Below are 19,124 nucleotides of genomic sequence, written 5' to 3' on the forward strand. Positions count from 1 at the left end.
GAACACTGGCATCTGATGCCACACTGCAGTTGCTGTACCTGGTCTGTCTCTTTCTCACCTAAGCATCCAGGGTGGGCACCATAATTTTTGCCTCTGGATGTCCAGCACCAAGTGGATCACTGATGCACAGAAGGTGCTCAGTACGTATTTCTGGGTATTTCAGATGAATGAATACCAAAGGACAGAGTGCTACTCCACTAAAGGACTGCATGATAATAGAGAGGAACTTGAGCGTAAAGCAGTATGTGAGCTACAGCCTTGTTATGGGCTGAACTGTGCCCCCACTATTCATGTGTTGAAGTCCTAACCCCAGCATCTCAGAACGTGACTGCATTTGGAGATAGGGACTTTGAAGAGCTAAAATAAAATGAGGTCATTGGTGTGGTCCTTAATCTAATGAACAGTGTCATAAAAAGAGGAAACTGGGTCACAGACACAGATGAGGAAAGACCTCATGAAGACACAGGGAGAGACAGCCATCTACAAGCCAAGGGGAGAGGCCTCAGAAGGAACCACCTATGCCAACACCTTGATCTTGGACTTTTGACACCCAGAAGTGAGACAGTTACAATTAATTTCTGTTGCTGAAGCCTCCAGTTTGTGGTACTTTGTTATGGGAGCCTCAGCAGACTCATACAGCTCAGAAGGATGGGGAGAAGTTGATAGGTGGACACTGGAACGAAGGGCATTCCAGGTGAGCAGCACCCTGAAAGACAGGTATGATTACAGGGCGTGTGCATGGGAGTGGCTGCATCACGGGAAGCAGTACAAAACAGCACTGGAATAAGAGCTGGCCAAAAGCCAGGTCCAGGAGTTTGTACTTTGTAGGCCAGAGTGCCTCATCCTTGAGTGCTTGGGGGCAACTCAGTATTTCCTCTGACCAAGGCAGCATGCTGGGGGAGGCCCCGCAGGGAAGGGCTGGAAGTCCTGCACACTGCACGTCCTAAACTGGTACACACAAGCCACAGGAGCAGCGCACATTTGTTAATTTAAAAATTCTATATGTATTTTTTTTCATTTTTTAAACAAATGTTTTTAAATTTCTTTTAGACAGAGGGGAAGGGTGGGAGAAAGAGAGAGAGAGAGAAATATCAATGTGTGTTGCCTCTTGCGTGCCCCACACTGGGGACCTGACCCACAACCCAGGCGTGTGCCCTGACTGGGAACGAAACCAGTGACCCTTTGGTTTGCAGGCTGGTGCTCAATCCACCGAACCACAGCAGCCAAAGCTAAAAATTCTATACGGATTTTAAAGTAGAGATTCAGGACCGTGCACTGTGGCTCTTTTGTAAAAAGTTAGAACATTGACCAGAGCCACAAACAAATAATGGGATCCTGACAGCCAGAGGGTCCCATGCCATTGGCTCTACTACGTTCAGGCCATACTTTTAATCCACCAAGATCTTCTTCCGACTTTGGCTCATTGCTGCCCACAGTGCTCCTTTTAAAACACAGGTCAGATCCGGTCATTCCCTTGCTCTGAGTCTTCCAGTGGGCCCCCATAACCAGAAAAATCCAAGCCCCCTCATCATGGTTCATATGTACAACCTGCATATCCCCACTACTCCAGCCTGTCCTGCTGCTTCCCCTTCATTCCCTGGCTGAGAATAGGAAAGTCAGGCCCAAAAGGAATCATGAGGATTTGCTCATTCATGCACTCAAACAGCTGAGGGATGTTTCATGCCTTAGTTCACTTCCGGGACAACTGCTGTGTCACAGACACTGTGGAGGCACCATGTACAGGGATGAGTAAACAAGACCCCTGTTCCCCTGGAGCTCATGATCCAGAGCAGGCAACTATCAAGTAGTCCCAAAAATACAAGATTTCAACTGGGAAAAACTACTAAGGAGAGTCACATGGTGCCACTAGAGCTTATCCTAAGGGAGGAATGACGAAGTCATGGAGGGCTCTATAAGGAAAAGACATTCCCAGGGTAACAGGTATCACCTGGGTAAAGAGGGGGAGAACACTGACAGGTAGAGGGAACAGCAAGGCAGGGGAAAGAGATCCTGGGGCAGGAGGCAGGAAAGCAAGTGTGAGGGACTGACTCAAAGACCCTGTGGCTGCAGGGATGAAGGCAAGGGGGAGCCTCCCGACACCAGGCTGGAGCTGGGGCATAAGGATGGCCCTTGCAGACCATCCCTCATTGCCCTAAGCCTGTCAGGTGGGCCAGGCCCTCCCTGGTGGTGGCCAAGGAGATGCCCAAACTGTCAGCAGCTCATGACAATCCACAAACACTGCTGCAGCATTCCCCAGTGCTAGAGCTGCTCCCATACAGCCAAGGCTCCTAAGGAGCACAGGTGATGCCAGGACACTGGAAACCCTTCCTTACTGATGTTTAGACCAAAGACAGGTCCTGGTAGGCAGTAGGGGCCAGAGAAGTTCTCAAGCCCTCAGGCTCAGGAAAGACTTCTGTTCACAACACAGACCATCACCCTAGGATCTCATCCTTTCTCTACTGCATTGGTCCCTCCCCACCTCCTCTGCTGACTCTCCCCAAGGGACCACTCCTTCGGTGACTTCCTTCAGGCTCCTCATTACAAGGCCCTTTACTGCAGCAGCAGGTGTGCTTTGAGGGCTATCCCAGAGGCACCCGGCCACCTGGGTTACCTCGAGCTCTGGGCTTACCTCACTCTTGGGATTGTATGAACTAAGGAAGTGCTCTCTAGCCTTATCTTCTGTCATGTCTTTCGTGTGGTGTCTGTCCTCCCTGAATTCACTGACAATACAATCATTTTCTACTGGCTAAATGTCTACACCTAATATACTTTTTTCCATAAATAGTATTCCATTGTGATCAGAGAAATGCTGCAGGCTTTACAGGCCATGTTTCAGAGGTTGCCTTCATTACTGGTAACCTCTTACTTTAATTTTTAATTTAGCATTATTTTATTTTCATTGTTTCTCATTTACAGTCAGTCACAAAGTTTCCTTTCAAAATATATTAACCCTGTATGGATGGACCTAAAGGACATTATGCTGAGTGAAATAAGCCTGTCAGAGAGAGAGAAATACCATATAATTTCACTCATATGTGGAATCTAAAGAACAAAGCAAACTACCAAGCAAAATAGAGACATTCATAGGTGGAGAGCAGGATGACAGCTAAGGCAGCAGCGTGGAGCAGTTAGGGGGTGGAGGGATGGAGCAAAAAGGAAAAAGCACTCATGGATATGGACAATAGTGGGGTGATTATGTGGGGGAGGGCCTAAATGGTAATGGAAAAATACAATAAAATTTTTTAAAATTATGTTAATCACGTAAGTCAGCTTTAGGAACTTCAATGAGTAAGTGATGGTAGTTGGCTATGGCAACTCTGTGGAAAGAGGAATTAAATGTTGAAAATCCAGGAAGCAGTGGTCCCAGTGGAAGAAATGAAGAAACAACAGTAGTGGTGGAGAGAAGGGGGCAAAAGGGGGCAAAAAGACAGCCTGGAGTGATGGACTCAGCAAGGCTCCAGGTGGTAGGGTGTGGCCCGGGAGACGGAGGCCTTACCAAGGGTGCTGTCCCACCAAACGCTCTGCTCTCTGCAGAACAGCTAGGCAGCTCTCTCTGTCCGCCCCACCCCCACCCCCCTGCTGTGATGACTCCTCCCTAGGAGCCCTTGTCTGCTCTCCTCCAGCAGATCTCCCTGTTTGGCAGCTCTGGAGCAACGCTCACAGCCAGGGATGAGTCTCATGAGTGTCCCTGCTGCTCCCACAGGCTGCCACAGTCTATCTCCTGCTCAACCTCCTTGTGGCTGGGCCCAGGGGACTGCCTGGCTGGCAAAGGGCACTAGTTACCTGCTGGGCCAATAACTGGATGAATGCTGGACAATGGCTTTTTTATAACAGTCAAGGAACACAGACAAAAAGGAAGGTGGAGAGCACAGTGAGTCTGGGTGGGGTCCACAAGCCGCACGTGTGGAGATGGCCCCCACACCATGTGAAACAGCTGCTCAGAGGTCAGCACTCATTGGTGAAGCGACTTTGCCTCTGTGTCTCTCAGGCTGAGTTTTCTCAACAAGTTCCTAGCTTCTTTTCTAAAACATAAGTGAAAACCTGTAAGGAATGTTAAAACACTGTCCCCCCAAATGGTCACTCTCCCAAAAATCTGTCATGTACTTTTCCAATACTAAGCCTCTACACTGGGGTCCTGCTCTCTAGAATTTCCTTACCTCTGAGCCTGGAAAAATGTCTATTTATTTATTTACACATGTAATAGATAAATACAAACTCATAAAAATTCAAATACAAAAGTATATCTAGCAAAAGGTGAAAGAGACCTTTATCTATTTCTATTTCCTTATCCAGAGGTAACATAAACAGATTATTATATATATAGTACCTTAAAAAATGAATTTTTATATACATATAAGTAAAAGTAATCACTTTAGGATTATTAACATGAATAATGGCATTTATAAATATGATTATATGCTTGAAAACATGTACAGTTTTTTTCTAACACACATCAAAGGTTTGCATGTTTCATATCTTGGTAGATCTTGTAAAATCGCCACACAGAAACACTACTAATTCCTGCTCCCACTAGCTGGGATTGCCAATGCTCATCTCCATATGTTCTCTTTGACACTGGATGTTACCTACGATTTCAGTTTTTGCCAATCTGATGAAGGGAAAATGGTATTTCATTAATACTGGGGTTGAATATTACATGTTTACAGGCCATCTACATTTTTTCTGTGAATTACATGTTTATAAAAATAATTATAAATTGCATCTTTATAAATTGCCTTTGCCCACTTTTCCTTTGTGTATTTTTCTTTTTCTAATTGATGTGTTGGAATTCTTTTACAATAAAAAGTAATTCTCTGTGGTGTGTGTGTCACTGTCTCTCACCCCCTGTCTTCCAATGTATGTAGAGTCAAACGCGTTATTCTTTCTCTGTCTCCCAAGATTACACAAAAGGTTGTTGGAGGCCGTAAAGAAAAACAATGACACATTGACTTTATATAAGAAGGTGTATAATGCACATATATATATATTTAATATATATAAAATATTCTATATACAAATACTTTTTCCTGTTTTTTTTAAATTTAGCTTTTACTTCCTCACCCCAAACCTCCACAGAGCAGATACCATTACTGTCCCCATTTTACAAACAGTAAGACTACGGAACACATAAGTTAGGACAGCAATCTGCCTCCAAAGCCCATGCTCTTAACCAAAACTTTATTTTGACTCCATGTTATTCAATATAACTAATTCTCTCTACATAGTATAAAATAACAAAAATGAATACAATGATAATGACACAGATGTAGTTAGCTCTGATAAATACAACAGATAATCCAGAAATATCATTTAACCTAGAAAAGCTGAAGGTATAAAAAACCAAAATTATGAAATATTAAAGAACAAAGATTGCTCATAAATGATATTGGAAAAACTATTTAGCATTCCTTTTTTTAAGTCAGTTTAAACCCATTTTTCATGACATCCACCAGGGTAAAAAACTAGAAGAAAAAATCCCTTAAAAGAGGATTAAGAACAGTTAGAGAAAAAATGGACAAATTTGGGCATGTAAAAATGTTAAATGACTACATATTTCTAAAAAATTCATTTTAGAAAGGTATACAATAGTCTTACAAAAAACAATGAAAATACACCAGATAAATCTTATTAAAAACACATATAAATTAGCAAAAAATTAAAAAGGCATTAAGATCTTAACAGGTAAATGAGCTAAAGAGAAAGCACAACTTGTAAACAAACATGTGAAAAAATGTTCAATTTAACTATGTTAAAAGAAATGCAAAATTATAAAAAAGGGCTTCTGTTGTGCCTATTCTTTTTTTTAATGATACTGTCACTGGTGGAATAGATACAGTTGAGCTGGCACTCTTCCACAGAGTGCTGACAGAAAGCAACGTAGCAACGCACACCAAGCACCATTAAAATATTCATGCCCCTTTACTTAACAATCCCACATCTGAGAATCTATTCTACAGACATAATCTAAAAACAGGAAAAATTATGAGAGTAAGACAGTTACTGAAGTATTATTTATAATAGCAACAAACAAACAAACAAAAAAAGAAAAGCAACTCAGTTTTTAAGAACAGGGAATAGTTAAGTAATTTATGGAACAATCACTCACTAGAACAAATACACTCTTAAAAATAATTGTGAAGCCAATAACATAAAGAACATTATGTTATAATATCTAGTTGTACAAGTAGAATGAAATATAGAAATTTTAAGTTGCTTTAGGGCATGGGATTGAGTCACTATTTTCTGTAATTTCTAAACTTGATTTGAAAAGACCCAAGTTCCAATCCCAGCTTCACCACCCATTCCACCCACTGATCAGAGTGGGCTTGGTGAAGCCCATCACCTTTTGATGCCTCTGTTTCCTCACCTACACAGTAAAGACCATAACTGAACCACCTCGTGGGACTACTGTGAGAACCATATGAGACAGTGCTCATGAAGAACTCAACTGCTGTGCCCGACACAGTAAGCACTCAAAAACGCTCTTTTTATCATTAAAAAAATTTACCGTGCTTTAAAAACAAAATTGATGTGAGAGAAAAAATATTTCACATGGGTTTTTTTTTTTCAATTGCAAGTTTAGTATTGTTAACTTTGACTTCCTCTACTTTTGCGCGTTTCTCCTAGCAAAAACAGACAGCACTTGCAGATTGGCAAAGGAAAGATTAAAGGAAGTGAAACGGCTACAATAAACCAGAACCATGTAAACATAACAAGTCTATGGAGCTGAGCTGTAAAGGAACAAGCGGAGCCATATTAGTGAGGACTACAGCACAAGCAGCAGATGTATGTATTTTCTCTGACTTCTAGTGAGGGGGGAATCACATTTCTTGAGTAAACTTAAAATATGGTCTTCCTATATGACTGAGCTAAATATTTCACTCTAATAAGAAATTAGCTCAGTGGAAAAAGGAAATAAAAGAAGCTTAATTTCTAGAAAATAGAGTGGTAACGAAACATTTCAAAGTAGTTGAGTCCCTTGCTAGGGAACAAGGGTGGGACAAAATACTGCTTACACAGAAACCACCTAATAAGTTACTTCCTAGAAAAGCCTCTATCTTTGTCATAGCTTTGAAATTCTGCCATCTAAGCCTCATAAGCACAATGTTTGGCCCAGATATCAAGCACTGGGACATTATCAGGCCCTCTGCAAGATGCCAGGGCACATGTCAAAGTGCTGATCTTCAAGGGGAGAAGGCTCTCTAGAACCTTCTCCAGGGCTAAGAACCAGTCCAGTGGGCAGTCCTCTCCGTAGGATTTTAGAGTTCTCAGTCTTGGTGAATTCAGAATGCACAAAAGCAGCCCTATTCACCTTAGTTGTAAAAAACAGATCTCCACACTGTTAGTAATTAGTACTCATAGATGGGACTTCTTTTCCAAAGAACTTTATACATTTAACTTGAAGTTAGCATTAAATTATCCTGGCTTCGCAAGATGAAAAATTAACAGGCAGTGAGAAAAGACTATTTTTTCAAGATGACAGAGGATGAGTTTCAAATTCACGTTCAGCTCCCAAAATATGCATGTAATATTAGTTTATTTTGCCCACGAACCACAAATTAATGTATTAATAATGCCTTAGTTATATCATAATGTATGTTTGACATTATACCTAAAGCAAAAGAATGTCTTCTCCCGACAGAGCTGCTCTAAGATTTTCTATCCCCTCCTTCAATGATAACCAACTATGTACTTACTGCACAACCTTTAGTTCTCGTGTTTTCAGAGCTGATGACCTCAATCTGCAAGCCCGCTGCTCTATTCTGGGGTTTGGTGCTGGTGGGAAGGAAACCACACTCAGGAGACCAAGCAGTGAGCACTGGAGCAACGCTTCACTCAGGAAGCAGGCGGGCTCTGCTCCCCAGGGCCTCTGGCATCGCACGCCTCTCCCCCCCTCCCCCCCTCCCTCTCTCACGCACACGCACACAGTATAAAATTATTTCTATTCTACTTATTCCTAAATACATAGTGTGTATCTCTCAGAAACATAAGGATTTAAGATGTATGCTGCCTTAGTTTCTTGCTGATTGCTCCCTGAGACATCAAACAGAAAAAAAGGGGAATAAAAAGCCATGAGAACTTCAGAGGTGAGTCTGCCCTGAAGCCTCAGGGCCCCCACTGCCATGGCCTGCTAGTTGTAGAATGTTCTGGGTGGCATAGGGAACTCAGATAACAATCAGGAAGCATTTCAAAGCAGGAGATTCTGATAAGCTGACTCAAGGGACCTCCAGGGTAAGGCATCTTGATCTCCAAGGCTCTGGTAATTTGTTGCAACTTCTTTTTCATTATAAATAAATAGTTTCATGCCTAATTTTGAATTCAGAGAGCTCCAAAATTATATGAGCACTCTTACAAAACCTAGGGTCCTGTCTGGTGCTGTTACAGGGGCCCTATAAGCCCCAGTGACAATGAGATCTGCAATAGGGAGCAAACATACTGCACAGAAAAAAAAATGGAAGAAATTTTGTACAGGTAAACAAGCTACATGTGTTATATCCACACTCAGCTAAAACTGGAGTTGTCAGGGCTAGGTTAAACTCAGTCACGGCCATAGGTTGCTATTTTACTGGATAGTAGGTGTGTAAAGCAACCAAGTGGCTCTTACACGGCAGATGGTGTGGGTCAGCAGAGCCTCAGTGACACTGAGCCCCTGTGGTTCAGCATGAGCACCCCCTGTATGCGCAAGGCCATTCCAATCACAGACGACAGTGAGGAGCTGTCCTCACGCAGCTCAGCATTGGCCTTCACCTGCAGGGATGTTATTACGACTGTGGCCCCTGCCCCCTGGCAAATGCTGCCACCTCAGGTGGCTCTCCATCTTTGCCTTGAAGAAAGCAAGAGGCATAATGCATGGGACCTGCTCTCACTGAGGAATATGCATCCTCTTGGGAGGTGGGGCATACAAGGATCTGACTTATCTGGGTGTTCCTCCCCAGCCTGGCACCATGGCACAGTCATGAGGTAGCAGTGGTGGGGACCTGCAAGGGACAGAACTCCAGCTGGAACTTGCTTAAGCAAAACAGCAAGTTTATTGGCTTGACTATCTGGAAAGCCTCTGGATGAATTTAGGCTGGCTGTAAGCCATGAGGCCTAGAGGGTCAAATATCAGTGGGGGGTTGTTTTGCATGATCTCTCCCCTCTGCTTCCCTAGGTTTGCTTCATTCAAACACGGGTGCTCTTGGGATGGGAAAGCCTTTCCCAGGAGCATTGCAGGAGGAGAGGTCTTTAGAAATCAAGATGTCAGAAGAAGGGCTACACCCCTCAGAAAAGAACCCGGCAGTGATACACTGTCCAACCCAGTGGGCCAGGGAGAGGTGCCTGGGTGACTGGCACCCCACTGGTAATGAGAAGAGCAGCTCATGAAGGCAAAAAGTGCAAGACACAAAAGTAACAATGTGGTCACCCACGAGTGCATTGGATTATTAAGCCTTTCATGAGATCTTACCTTACTTGTCCAACTGGACTGTAAATCGATTACTAGAAGGATATACACAAAACGTTAACAGTGCTTATGTGTGGAAATGTGGGGTCATTTATTTTTTAAAATATTTTATTTATTTCTTTTTAGAGAGGGTGGGAAGGAGGGAAGGAGAGGGAGTGAAACATGGATGCAAGAGAGAAATATTGATTGGTTGCCTCTAGGACAGAACCTGCAACCCAGGCATATGCCCTGACCTGGAATCAAAACAATGGCCTTTCCCTTTGTGGAATGCCACCAAACCAAGTGAGCCATACCAGTCAGGTCGGGTCCTTTATTTTTTAAATTTACATTGTAGCTTCTAAATTTTCTAAAACAAGTAGATATTAAATTGTATAATAAAATAATACAATAAAATAAGTTATTTCATGCTAAACAAATCCTATATATAAAGCAAAAAATATATTAAAATATGTATGAATAAACCTGGCAGTCACCCTCAAAAAATCTATAACATTTTACTGAAGAACAAAAAAGAGGGCTGAATGAAAAAAATATACCACGTGCTTTCAATTAGATATTCATTCTCCACAAAATAATTTTATAAATGTGTTATAATTCCAATAAAAATTCTAATAGGACTAGAAGTATGGTAGAATAATTCTTCCCTACAGAAGGAAATTCTTTTTTTTAATCCTCCTCTGAGGACATGCTTATGGATTTTTAGAGAGAGGGGAAGGGAGGGAGAGAGAGCAGTAAAGAAACATCAGTTGTCTACCTCTCGTACCAGGAATGGAACTTGCAAACCAGACATGTGCCCTGACTGAGAATCCAACCTGTGACTTTCCAGTTGACAGTACAACACTCCAACCAACTGAGCTACACAAGCCAGAGCTAGAAGAAAATTCTTGAAAAAAAAATAATGAAAAGGGATCTGTACTGCCAGAAATAAAAATAGACCAGAAAAGTAAAATAATTACAATGGTATGGTTCAGAAGTAGAAAGATCCTCAGTGGATCATAACAAGGCCCCAAAACAAAAATTCAGGTTATTATAAAGATGAAATTACTAATCTGAAGATAAAAAGTCAATTTTTAAAAATATCATTGTGAAAATTGGCTAATCATTTCCAAATAAAAGACTCGTACCTCACACCCTGCACTCAAATGAATTTGATGAAATAAAGATTTAAGTGCAGAAAAAAAAGATGCATTATAAGAACTAGAAGAAAATAGAGATTATATATCTAAACAAGGTGAAAAAGGCCTCTTGACCCCATGTGAAAAGGCAGAATACATAAAAAAAAAACAGATCTGACTACTTGAAAATCAAAAACCTCTTCAAATAGAAAAATACTATAAACAAAATGTAAAAACCAGTGATAAGATGAGACAAATATCTGAGCAAAACCTTTGGTTCAGTTATTCCATTTGTAAGAATGCATCCTATGAAAATAATCATGAATGAATACAAAGCTATATGTGCAAGTTATAAAGTTATCTTTGATTATAATAATGACAACAAAGGAAACCAAAGTCTAGCTGGTTGTATTATGGCACATCCACATAATTAAAGATTATGTAGCCCTTAAAAGTGACACTATATCAGTATTCTTTATGATATAGATGCAAAAGTCCTCACCAAAATAACTACCAAACTAAATCTAGCTACATAAATACAGGATTATACACCATGACCAGGTGGGATTTATTCCGGAATTCAAGGTTAGAAAAACATATGAAAATCAATATAATATACCATATATAATAGAATAAAGGACAAAACCACGTGTGATCATCTCAAGAGATGCAGGAAAAGCATCTTACAAAATTTGCACTTTCATGATAAAAAACACTCAACAAACTAGGAATAAAGGAGAATTCTTCAACTTGAAAAAGAACAACTAGAAAATACCCTAGCACCTAAAATGATACTTAATGGTGAAATCTGAAAGCTTTCGCCTAAGAACAGAAACAAGATAAAGATGCCTCTGCTCTTACCACTTCTAGTCAGCATTATACTGGAGACTTTAGCCAGGAAAATTAGGCAAGAAAAATAAAGAAAAGACATTTGGTTGGTAAGAAAGTAATACTTTATTGGCAGAAGATGTGATCTTGTATAAATAAAATTCTAAAGAAACTACAACAATAAAACAGCTAATAAACTTGTTCAGCAAGGTCGCAGGATACAAAAATCAATTTTATTTCTGTACTCTTGCAATGAACAATTAAAATATATTAAGAAAACAAGTCCATTTACAAAAGCATCAAAAAGAATAAAATACTTAGCCATATATTTAACAAAATACATGCAAGACTTGTATACTAAAAACTACAAAATATTGAAAAACTAAGGCAGGCTTAAATAAATGGATTGATACCCATGTTCATGCATTGTAAGACATAAGGGGGCAATGCTCTTCAAATTATCTATAGATTCAACCTTATCAAAATTCCAGCTGTAATTTTTGCAGAAATTTACAAACTAATCCTATAATATAACTCTATGGAGATGCACAAAGCCCAGAATAATCAAAGTAATCTTGAAAAGGCATATTAAAATATGACTCACACATCCCAATTTCAAAATTTACAAAGCTACAGCAATCAAGAACTGTGTGGCAAAGGCAAAAACATAGACATACAGGGTGTGAAAAAAGCAGGTTTAGAGTTGTGAGTACACAAAACAAAGTTTAGTCTTGCCTTATTATTTATTAATTACTGTATTATTTCCATACAAACTGGAAAGCTACTTTTGTCCCACCCTGTATAAATCAATAGAATAGAACTGAGAGTACAGAAATGAGCACATTTATGGGTAGCTGATTGCAAAGACAATTCAGTGAGGAAAGAATAGTCTTCAACAAATGGTGCTGGGACAACTGGGTATCCACATGTAAAAGAATGAAGTTAGGCTCTTTCCTCACGTCACATATAACAACCACCTGAAAGATGTAAGAGCTAAAAATATAAAACTGTTAGAAGAAACAAAAGCGCCCTGGCCAGGTGGCTCATTTGGTTGGAGCGTTGCCTCATACACCAAAATGCTGCACATTTGATCCCCAGTCAGGGCACATACCTAGGTTGTGGGTTTGTTCCCTGGTCAGGACACATATGGGGAGGTAATCAATCGATGTTGCTCTCTCATAAAAATCAGTATCTCTCTCTCTCTCTCCTTCTCCCTCCCTCCCTTTCTCTCTTTAAATCAGGGGTGTCAAACTCACTGGGGTTCACATCAGCCTCACGGCTGCCTTCAAAGGGCTGAATGTAATTTTAGGACTCTATAAATGTAACTACCCCTTACCAGTTAAGCGAGAGCTCGGGGCTGCTGTTGGATAGAAACAAGGCGCTGGGCCAGATAAAACCAAGCAGAGGGCCGGATTAGGCCTGTGGGCCTTGTGCTTGCCACCTGTGCTCTAAATCAATAAACATATACTCAGGTAAGGATTAAAAAAATAGAAACATAAGTGAAAAACTTTGTAACCTTGGATTAGGCATTCAATGTTTTCTTAGATATTACATCAAAGATACAACAACCAAAGAAAAACTAGAAAACTTGTACTTCGTAAAATTAAACACTTCTGTGCATCAAGGGCACTATCTCAAAAGTAAAATGATAAGCCACAAAATGGGAGAAAATATTTGTAAATCATGTATCTAACAAGGATCTATTATCCAAAAAATATAAAGAACTCTTAAACTTGATAATAAAAGGACGAACAATCAAACTAAGAAATGGGCAAAGCATCTGAAGACAGATTACTTCAAAGAGAATACAAAATGCACGAATGGCCAATAAGCACATGAAAAGATGTTTTCCATAATTAGACATTAAGGATGTGCAAATCAAAGCTACAAGGAGATACCACTTCACACGTACTAGCATGGCTGTAGACAAAAAGACAATGACAACAAGTGCTGACAAGGACGTGGAAAAACTGAAACCCTCATAGACTGTGAGAATGTAAAATAATGTGGTTACTGTGAAAACCAGTTTGGCCGTTCCTCAGACAGTTAAACACAAAGTTACTGTTATGACCCAGCAATGCCACTCCTGGGCGTACAGCACAAAGAACTGAAAATGGGGCTTCACGCAAAAACCTGTACATGAATGTTCACGGCAGCACCATTCACAATAGCAGAAAAGTGGAAAAAACCCAAATGTCCACCAACTGATAAACAGATAAATATAATGGGTATATCCTTACAATGGAATATTACTCAAGAGTAAAAAGTAAAAAAAATGAGTTACTGATACATGCTACGACATAGATGAACCTTAAAAACATTATACTGAGTAAAGAAGCCAAACATAAAGTCAACATATTATATGATTGCATTCAAATTAAATTTCCAGAATAGGCAAATCCATAAACACAGAAAGTACATTAGTGGCTGCCACGGCATAATGGGAAGGGCACAAATAGGAAGTGACTGCTAACAGATTTGGGATTTCTTTTTGGGGTGATAAAAATATTCTGGAATTTGATAGTGGTGACTATTGCACAATTTTGTGAATATACAAGAAAATTACTGAATTTTGTACTTTAAAAGTGTGAATTTATGGTATGTGATTATATCTCAGTTTCAAAGTGATACTGTAACATATTTGATAATATGGAATAATATTATCCATATGACAATATATTTAGTGGAAAATAAATTGTAAATAGTGTATATAGTAGGTGGTTATATTTACCTTAGGCAAAAAAAAAAGACTTAGAGAAAATCAATATAATAAAAATGGTTATTCTTGCCACCCTATACTATACGTGTGGATTTATTCCTAGGATCTCTACTGGTTTATATATCTGTTTGTATGCTAGTACCATACTGTTTTGATTACTGTAGCTTTGTAATATATGCTTAAATCAGGAAATGTGGTGCCTCTAGCTTTGTTCTTTTTTCTCAAAATTGATTTACCTATTCATGATTCTTTAGTGGTACCATATGAATTTTAGAATTTTTTCTATTTCTGTAAAAAATGTCATTTGGATTTTGATAGGATTTGCATTGAATCTGTAACGGGGAAAGGATAGTTTCTTCAACCAATGGAGTTGGGAAAACTAGATATCCACATGCCAAAGAATGGAATTGGGCCCTTATCCTATGCCATACACAAAATCAAAATCAACTCAAAATAGATTTAAAAACTTAACATAAGACCTGAAACTGTGAAACTCCTAGAAAGAAAACATAAGGAAAAATCTTCATGATGTTGGTCTTGGTGATGATTTCATGTATATGACACCAAAAGAACAGGCAACAAAAATAAAAATAAGCAAGCAGGAATATATCAAACTAAAAAAGGCTCTGCACAGCAAAGGAAACAACAAAGTGAAAAGGCAATGTACTTAATGGGAGAAAATATTTGCAAACCATATATCTGACAAGGGATTAATCTCCAAAATATATAAAGAATTCCTACAACTCAATAGTAAAATAAATTAATATCTGATTAAAAGATGGGCTAGGGACTTGAATAAACATTTCTCCAGAGAATACATACAAATGGTATTTTCCTATACAACAGGTATAGGAAAATATGGTCAACATCACTAATCATCAAGAAAATTCAAATCAAAACCACAATGAAATATCACCTCACACTTATCAGGACATCTACTATTGAAAAAAAAAACCCAAAAGATAAGTGTTGGTGAGGATGTGGAGAAACTGGAACTCTTGCAGATTATTGGTGAGAATGAAAAATGGTACAGCCACTATGGAAAACAGTATAGATGTTCCTCAAAAAATTAAAAAATAGAACTACAATGTAGTCCAGCAATCCTACTTCTGGGCATTCATCCAAAGGAACTGAAATCTGGATCTCTAAGAGATATTAGTACTCCTATGTTCATTGCAGCCCTAGTCACAATAGCCAAAATGTGGAAACAACTTAAATGTCCAGATATACAGATAAAGAAGATGTGCTATATACATGCAATGGAATATCACTCGGCCTTTAAAAAGAAGGAAATTCTGCCATATAACAACATGGATGAACCTTGAGAACATGATGCTAAGGGAAGTAAAGTGGTCACAGAAAGACAAACACTGCATGATTTGACTTACATGAGATAACTAAAATAGTCAAATCCATAGAGTCAAAGAATGGAATGGTGGCTGCCAGGGGCTGGGGGAGGGGAAATGAAGCATCACTAGTCAATGGGCATAAAGTTTCAGGCAAGCAGGATGAATAAGCTCTAGGGATCTTCTGTACAATACTGTACCTCTAGGCAACAATGAGGTATTATACACTTAAAAACTTGTTAAGAGTATAGGTCTCCTGTTAAGTGTTCTTATTACCACAAAATAAAATGTCAAAAAATAAAACATCAATTACCAAAAAGGATAGTTATCTCTGGGTGGTGGGATGATGGGAAATTTTAATTTTCTTTATGCTTTCAAGATTTTTCTATACTAGTTGCAACAAACATGTAACTGTTTTATAATTTTAAAAGTACTATTTAATCATAACAACAATTATGTACCCTGAGAGCAGACTCTTTTTGTGACTTGGACGGCCTATACTTAGCAGAAAGTAAGTTCAATTCAACCCAAGAAAGTCTTTTGTAATTGTAAAAATAATTAAATCCTGGGAGAGACTTCCTTTGCGAGTATGAGATCCCTACTGTGGATTCTCTAAGAGCAGATTATGATGATGGGCTGCAGCGGGGGTGCTCATCTGCAGGGAGGCTGGGCGGTGCAAGTGTGGTCCCACCCCTCGGGCTGGGTCATGAGTCCAGGGCCATGCTGCAGGAAACCGCGGTGCAGGCTAAGCTCATAGCTGCCTCACTGGGAAACCTGCCAGCTCTCCACAGAACAGAACTTTCTCAATCTCAGCCAAAATCTAAGCCTAAATATGTTCTCTTTTGCTCTTGGAAAATAAATTTATCAAACCTAAAAATAACTAGGACAAAGACAAAAGATGACAGTGACTCTAAATGGTTTTCAGACAGATGTTTAACTAATTTTTTAAAGGCTGTCAGAGTGAGTCCTCAGGATTCCTCCATTACAGCAACGAGGTGCCCAAGAGCATGGGTTATGATGCAGGATGAAAGGGCACGCTCCCCGGGGCAGAGGGGGGTGAAAATCTTCATAGGTTGCTAAGTTGTGTCCAGGCAGCAACAGATCCAGATTTATTACCAGAAAATGAGTATAAATAGAAGTTGTCTGATGAGTTAGCAGGTCAAAATGAATATGCTAATATACCAAATAAAATACTCAATTTCACATAAGCATGTAGTATAGAAATATATTGCTCTTTTTGGTAAATATCTTTAAAGCTTCCCTGTAAACATTCATTCTTACTAAGAGGAACTTGATTTCTATGTTAACCAAACCATCTCTTTAAATGACTTTTTAATTTAGTTCTAAAACATAAAATGTCAGTAAGAAATTATACAGAGGGGAGTAATTGTAGAGGGACACAGGCTGCCCTGGGATGGCTGTGGTTAGTGAAGATGCTTTCTCATGAGCTGTGAGGCCAGGCTCTGTGCACCCGCCCTAAGAAAACAAAAAGGCAAGCCTCTTCTGTAAATGTGTGGCTAAGAACAAGAAGTTTCTCAGCTTACAAGTTACAATACGCGGATATACTTTTTTTTTTTTTTTAAAGTACTACCTTTGTGCTGGATAAATTCATATCCCTAAAGGAACCCTGAGAGGCCATGTAGCCATGAGACATGTCCTCCCAAACCAGTATGGGCCCCCTTCTGCTTCCAGGGCCATACACCTGCCCCCCACAGCACACCCCCTCCCCTGGCTGTGAAGACTAAGGCTATGCATATGTTTGCATTTGTTCAATTAGCCAGGAATAGGAAAGCAGCGAACGCTTAAAGCCGACGTTAAAACTAATTTTGAGAGAAAGACAAGAGACCCACAGAGTCTGAAGAATGACTCAGTGTCAGTTCCCCAAAGTTCCATCATACTTCAGACATGTGCCCTTCTACCCAACTCTCCTGCTATCAAGATTCTGAATCTAAAAGACATCTCTCTGGCTTCCAGCTGTTCTTTCCAGTTGCCCCACTACCATGCTCTCTCCCAGCCTGGCTTCTCCTCAGCCTCAGTTTCCTCCCCACCTCTGATGGACTTGCATGCCTCCTAGCCCATTCTGAACCCCAAGGTCAGTCATCTCCTTCCACTATGCTCCCCACCAGTCCCTGAATACACTTACTCTGGCCCTGCTCAGTCAGTCAGCTGTTAACCAGGGACTGCCAAATCACACATTATTCCTTGTTCCTGACCTGGGCCTCCAAACAGAACTACAGAGATTGAACTCCCATGACGCTATGTGGCCTTCAGTGTCTCCAACCAATTGATTTATTCAACTCTTAACTGGGGTCTTGTTGAACCCTCTGAAAAGCATTTATATTGTTCTAAAATTTAAATCTAAAAAAATTTCAATTAGTTTATATTCAACATTATTTTGTATTAGTTTCAGGCAGATAGCATAGTGGTCAATCATATTCTTTACAAAGTATAACCCCCTCCCCCCGACATTTCCAGTACCCACCTAGCATTATACATAGTTATTACACTGTTACTATATTCCTCATGCTATACTTTACATCCCCATGACTATTTTGTAACTACCAATTTGTATTTCTTAATCCCTTCACATTTTTTACCTAATCCTCTAATCCCCCTTCTCTCTGGCAACCATCAGTCTATTCTGTGTATCTATGAGTCTGTTTCAATTATGTTTGTTCATTTATGTTTGTTCTTTAAAGTCCACATGTAAGTGAAATATGATGGTATTTTTATATCTCTGTCTGACTTATTTAACTTAGCATAAAATCCTCTAGGTCCATTCATGCTGTTGCAAATAGTAAGATTTCATTCATTTTTTATGGTCAAGTAATATTTTATTGTATATATGTACCACTGCATTTTTATCCATTTATCTACTGATGGGCACTTGGCTTGTCTCGAAATCTTGGCTATTGTAAATAATGCTGAATGAACATAGAGGTTCATATACTCTTTCAAAGTAGTGTTTTGAGTTTCTTTGGATATATTCCCAGAAATGGAATCACCGGGTCATGAGGCAGCTCCATTTTTAATTTTTTGAAGAAACCCCATGCTGTTTTTCCACAGGTGCTGCACAAAACTGCATTCCCACCAACAGTGCACGAGGGTTCCCTTTTCCCCGCATCCTCACCAGCAGTTGTTGCTTGTTGATTTATTGATGATGGCCATTCTGACAGGAGTGAGGTGATATCTCATTGTGGTTTTAATTTGTATTTATCTGATGATTAATGATATTGAGCATATTTTCATATATCTACTGGCCATCTGTATGTCCTCTTTGGAGAAATGTCTATTTGGGTCATCTGTCGATTTTTTAATTGGATTTTTTTTTGGTGTTGAATTGTATGAAGTTTTTATAAATTTTGGATATTAATCACTTCTCAGATGTATCATTGGCAAATATGTTCTTCCATTTAGTGGGCTGTCTTTTTGTTTTGTTGGTTGATTGCTTCTCTGTACAAAAACTTTTTAATTTGATGTAGTCCCATTTGTTTATTTTTTTTGTTTCCCTTGCCCCCCCCAAATATATAAAAAGCCTTGCTAAGAGAAATGTATGAGATTTTACTGCCTATGTTTTTCCTCTAGGAGTTTTCATGGTTTTGAGTCTTAGATTTAAGTGCTTAATTTGAGTTTATTCCTGTGTGTGGTGTAAATTGGTGGTCTAGTTTCATTTT

At 39.4% G+C, this 19,124-nt stretch overlaps 1 protein-coding gene across 4 annotated transcripts in view; it reads right to left on the minus strand.

The window, feature by feature from the left end:
- Positions 1-7,836, minus strand: part of SPECC1 (sperm antigen with calponin homology and coiled-coil domains 1) — a 261,258-nt gene extending 253,422 nt beyond the window's left edge. For all 4 annotated transcript variants that reach the window (XM_071219291.1, XM_071219292.1, XM_071219290.1 and 1 more), the window contains exon 1: positions 7,698-7,836. The gene's annotated coding sequence lies outside the window, so the exon portion shown is untranslated. The remainder of the gene's footprint in view (positions 1-7,697) is intronic.
- Positions 7,837-19,124: the final 11,288 nt, after the last annotated feature.

This window comes from Desmodus rotundus, chromosome 9, assembly GCF_022682495.2.
Source record: "Desmodus rotundus isolate HL8 chromosome 9, HLdesRot8A.1, whole genome shotgun sequence".
In the NCBI taxonomy this organism is placed as follows: Eukaryota; Metazoa; Chordata; class Mammalia; order Chiroptera; family Phyllostomidae; genus Desmodus; species Desmodus rotundus.